This window comes from Vigna unguiculata, chromosome 2 (assembly GCF_037176805.1).
Source record: "Vigna unguiculata cultivar grain cowpea cultivar isolate G323 ecotype 2 chromosome 2, ASM3717680v1, whole genome shotgun sequence".
NCBI classification, from domain to species: domain Eukaryota; kingdom Viridiplantae; phylum Streptophyta; class Magnoliopsida; order Fabales; family Fabaceae; genus Vigna; species Vigna unguiculata.
Window position 1 is genome coordinate 2,300,713 of NC_140793.1, and position 6,000 is coordinate 2,306,712.

Genomic DNA, 6,000 nt, shown 5'->3' on the forward strand with positions numbered 1-6,000 from the left:
ATTTTTATAAATTATTATTTTATTTATATTAATTGATTTTTATTTTATTTTATTTTCTATATATTTAAAAAAATATATTTATATATTATTACTTTATTTATATATTATTACTTATTTATATATTATTACCTTATTTATATTAATTTAGTTTGAAAAATCTTTTTTAAAATTTAAAATTATGTTTTTTTTCTAATATAATTTCTTAAACTTTTTTATTTGGTTTCTCTCTTACGTGCCTTCATCTCTTTCTCCCGTTTTATTTTCATCTCAATTTTCACCATCAATTCCTTATTATTTTCAAAATCAAATTGCACTACGATAAAATTGAAGAGTTAAGGAACATTTTGGACCGAACAATTTCTTCTTTTGAGTAAGTTCATCTTTTCCTTTTTATTTTTGAAGCAATATGTTTTTCTATTGTATGTGGCTTTTCTACGCTCTAGACATATCTCTATCTGTTAGAGATTATAAAATCATGCTTTAATTGTTGATCAAACTCTTCTTTACGTAGATAGAGCTATTTTAGGCTTTGAAGTTGTGTAAGGGAAGAACAATATTAGGAATCTACTCTAAGGTAAGGGAAGCTAATCATTTAGAAGTTATTAGTTTTCTTAAAATATTGAGTCTTGCTTCTAAGATTTAATTTGGGGTATTCATAATTTTATCTTTTTGTAAATAGGTGAGAGGTGAAAAATTTATATTAAAAAAATTATGATAAAGAGTAAAAGAATTGATTATTTTTTCAAGAGGAATGCTTGGGATGAAGATGAAAAAAATGCATCTACGTCATCTAAAATTGAGAAACTTCATGAGACTCCAAATATTGAAGAAAACGAAAAACAACTCTCTAAGGTTGCTAAAGTTACATATAATGAATTTGAAAATACTTTAGAACGTGATTCGGGAAAGCGTCTTCAAATTTGGCAATACCCACCAAATTAAATTGATAAGGTACGAATGACTTATCTAAAATGGGTTCATATCAAATGCGTCTAGAAAATTATTCATTGTTATATTGTTTAAATTCTATTGTTTAGATTTTATTGTGATGAGTGCTTATTTTGAATAAAAAAAATGATGTAAAGAAATTGATTTTTTTAATTAAAAGAAATTAATTTTTTTTAATTAAAAAAATAATTTATATATAACAAATATAATTTGCCCCCCCTAGAATTTTTGGTCAAGTTCCGCCACTGCTTAACACGCACCATTTTCTTGGATTCGATCATGAGTCATCTTCCTTACCACATTAGGGGTATAATTTAGGTTTTGTTACTTTAAGCCAAACTAAAAAAATGAGTTAACACCTACTAACCAAATTGTTCATGGCCATTAATGATTTAAACGGTGTTAGCAAAAAATGACCCAATTGAACAAAATTGACGAAAATTGGGACCTGTTTGAACACAATACCAAAATTAGGACTTATTTGACAAAACTTGACAAAAATTAGGACAAAAAGGGTATTTTAACCTTAAAGTAATTATTGAAAACAATCATTATCACACAGCTCTTCGTGTTTTTATCTTTTAATAGGAAAAATATTGCTAAGAGGTTGTTAAAGTTTCTTGGCTGTCCAAGGAAGATTATTGATATGATCCTTTAAATTGAATTCCATATATAATTTTCTTATATTTTCTCTTTACCAGGGCCTTACCAACAGATGGAGTAATTAAATAAGTTTTATTTAATTTCAGGAAGTAATTACTTTGAAAGAAAATAAGCAATAATATTTTAAAATTTAATCATATGCAATTAAAATAAATAATTGTGATCTTGTGAAATTATCATTGCAAAAGTTGCCTTGTATTTTAGTAGAAAAAATAAACCAATACATCTCTAATTAATAAGGTCCAATTTAGGTAGTACATAACTAGATTTTCCTATTTAGTGGATAACTTGACTTGTAAATATATTGAGAAGGCTTTGATTCCATAATAGACTCCTAATAACACTCGTATAGAAGAAAATTAGTTCAAATTTTTTTTATCTTGTTGTTGTTTACAATTTTGCAGGAGTTAATATGCAAAAACTTTAAATTGGAAAGGGAATGTAGAAAGCTTGGAGGGAGAACTACAACTATATATGATTAAGAACCCAATATATTCAACAACAAATGACATTTTTGAATGAGTTTACATAACACCTCTTTGTGGCATGTATAAGAGTAACGAGTTTATTCATGTTTTGTCAGTTTGGCACAATCTCACGTGATTTTAAGGAGATATTATGTTTGATTTTTTTCTCTTTTCTTTTTTAGTTTCTTTCTCTTTTGTATATGGGCTGAGGCAACCCATGTAAGGTCCACTTATTTTCAGCCATAATGTTTTAGGGCCTAACCTCATCTGTTGGGCCTAAGGGCCAGCCCAAAGGGTGCCCCAAGGACTCCCTTTCAGTCTCTTCGTTTTCCATTTTGCCCACTTTGCAAAAACAGAATCTTTGCTCACTTCCTTGTTCCCTCAACAAAGCTTTACTAGGGTTCGGGTCTCATTCGTCTTCAAACTAGCTCAACCCCATTTCTGTTCCACGTAAGTTAACTCCCAACTGATATTTCCTCTTTTCTAGCTATGTTCCCGTGTTTCCAACTAGGGTTCGTCTTGGTGAACTCGTTTTAAATCTGTTTTGCTATTTTTCAGCTCGCAAATCAGTTCCTGAAGCTGTAGTAATCCTCCATTTTGTGTGCTTGTGCCTTCCGCTAGCACCTGTCCAGATAAGGGAAGCTAGAGTTTTCTTGTTTTCTTCATATCCTCCTGTTTTAGCTTTGTTTCATGTTTAAGATGCTTGGGTGCTGTTGTGATTGCTTGGAATATTGATAAATGTTGATTGAGTCTCGAATGCGTGGTTGTTAATCGCGTGAACAGTGGTGAGCACTGGTTTTATCGTCCAAGCGAGCTAGTCTCGCCTACGCAAGACTAGTATAAGCTAGCCCAGGTTTTCTTCTCGAACTGTCGCTCAGGCGACAAACCTTTGTTTTGAGCGAGGAGCAATCTCGCTCAAGCGAGGAGCTCTCGCCTAAGTTAGAAATTGCAGAAGCCAGTATTCCACTTTTCGAGCTTTCACCTAGGCGAGATGGGCTCGCCTGAGCGAGAGAACCTCTCTCGCTTGAGAGAGGACTTCTAGCGTGAGCGAGATTGGGGCAGGTTTTGTGCTCTTGTTCTAATTGATTCTTTGATGTGGTTGCTTGCTTGCCTGATAGAGTGTTTTACTGTAAAAGCATGAAGTATGATGCCATGTATATTGTGTGCGATGAAATGAGAATGAGAATTTACTATGTTGAGTGTGAAATGGAAAACATGAATATTGGCATGAGACTATTCTTTCTTTGATAAATTGTGGTTGATTGGGGAGACATGATTTTGGTATGGTTTAGGATATAATTCCATGAATCTCTTGGTGAGATCTCATAGTGGTGCCTCATGGTTAGGACGTAATTCCATGACCCTCTTGGTGAGATCTCATGGTTGTACCTCATGGTTAGGACGTAATTTCATGACCCCTTTTGGTGAGAGCTCATGGTGGTACCTCATGGTTAGGACGTAATTCCACGAACCTGTTAATAAGGTTTCGTGGTGGTGCCTTAGTATATAATTAAGTAAGGATTTCATCCTGAAACTCTAAAGAGTTAGTTAATCTCATGTAAAGCGTACTAACTCGAGTGGTGAGAGTAGCAGGAAGCCCTAGTCTTTGGCAGGATAATGGCCTTAGATGTTTGAAGGCTAACCTTGTGCGTGGTAGGGTGAAACCCATTGGCAATGGCTCTACAGAGCAGTAGAGGCCACCACAAGTGCAAGCATCCAGTGATTCCAACTGATTATATGTATCCAGATAATTGAATCTTAGAGTCTTGCTTGTTGGTCATCACATGCTTGGTTGATTTATGTATTCTTGACTTTTAAAGTTTATGTTCAATTGTATGATAAAAACCTTTCTACTTTAGCTTATCCTTTCTGTTTGCTTGTGTGTTCTATGTATGGTTTTTTCCTTTTGTGATGATCATCAATTTATTGATGTGAGCAGATGTGGGAACCCCTAGTGGTCGTCAGGGTGATGGAAAGTCCATTGCGTAGCTATTCTTAGGTTGGATTCCCTGCTTCGAGTACTCTTTAAGGTTGTGGCCTATGTACTGTACCTGCTCTAGGAGCACATATTTTGGATGACTGTCAAAATATTTATTCTTGTTCTTTTTGTTAATGGTATCGTGGTGTGCGTTAGTTTTTTCTCCGTAGGTTTTGATTAATTGTAGGGAGTGACACTTGTACTCCATGACAATGCTCTTTATGTTATATCATGTGTTATGTTTCATTTAATTAATCGTATTTATTAAATGGATGTTACAACCCAATTGCCTTATTAATTTAATTTGTTATTGCAGATAAAAAAAATAAAAACATTCCTTTTCTTACATGAAAAATAAATATTTAATGTATGTTAAGGAAGACTCATAACTAATTAATTAATAATATGAAATTTATATTTTTATTAAATATTAAATTTATATAACTAATTTTAAAATCATGACAATATCAAATTTTTAAGACTAAATTTAAGTACCATGACCTAAATTAATATTATTTCATTATTAAGAAGTAAAATGATTTTTCATTTATATATATCGGTCCTGCATAATCTCATATGTTAAATATATAATAAAGGTTTAAATACGGATTTTGTTTTAATATTCGTTTTGCTTTTTCAAGATCACAGATTTTTTTTTTCAATTTGGTATTAATATTCATATATCTTGTTCAGTTTGGTCATTTTTTCTAACATCATTACAATATTTAATCGTATGAACAATAACTAACATGTGTCATTTTGGGGGTTTTAGTTTTTTTTTTAATTTTTAATTTTTAATTTTAATAAAAAATGTCAATGTGTCAAGCCAATATCATGTCATGTGTCACGATTATTTTTTTGATATTTAATTTGGTATTCATATTCGTTATTTTTGTTGAATTTGGTCCAATTTTTTTTAAAAATTGAGCATTTTTGTCCGAGTCCAAACTGAGACTAAATTTAATTTTTATATAAATGTTATACTAATATTCTTATTAAAATTCATATTTTTATTAAATATTTTTAATTTAGAATTACAGTTGGTTTAAAATTAAAATAAAAATTTTAAAAATAGGAAATAATACTATTGATTTAAAATTTTAAAAGGTAAAAAATAATATAACTAATTAATATAATGTTTATGTTATTTTTAATGCTTTATGTGATTTTTAACTTTTTAAGATTTCAAACCAATGGTATTATTTCTCACTTTTAAAATATGTTCTAATTTTAAACCAACTCTAATAATAAACAAAAAATATTTAATAAAAATGTGAATTTTAAATGCTTTGGATGATGGCTTTGGGGTTGAGATGTGCTAAGGCCCATTTACGAGTGGTGGGCTAGTAATGCATTTTGAACACGTGTAATCACGGGTTGTGGCCGGTGATGTTGGAAATCTTTAGGGAGCATACTAGTAGTAGCTTGTGTTGGCTAACTCCACTTGATTTTCATTCATGGGTTGTGGCGTGTGATGTTGAGAATCTTGTGTGAGAATACAGATGGTGGTTTGTATTGGTTAGCTCCATTTAGTTTTTACGGATGGTGGTTCGTAACGTAATATCTTCCACACATGTTGGTCTACGAGTGGAGGCTTGTAGAGGTTGGATAACTAGTGGTGGCACGTGGTAGCATATGCCATCATAAGGTCATTATCAAAGTGTGTAGAAGCTGGATGAACATGGTGGAAGGCCATGATCCCTAGTGCATAATGACGGGTTCTCAAGAGAGGTTTTAGGATCAATTATTATGCTTTTGGTGCAGGTTTTATAACTTGTATGTATGTTTGATTATATTGAGCTCACCCTATCTGTTGTGTTTGGCGATGATCGTGTAACTTATTACACAGGAGGAGATGATGTTTCATGGGGAGTTGGTGACACATACAGTTGGAGAGGAGCTAGTGTGGGGAATATGTAGAGCAGATTTTATCACGATTTTATG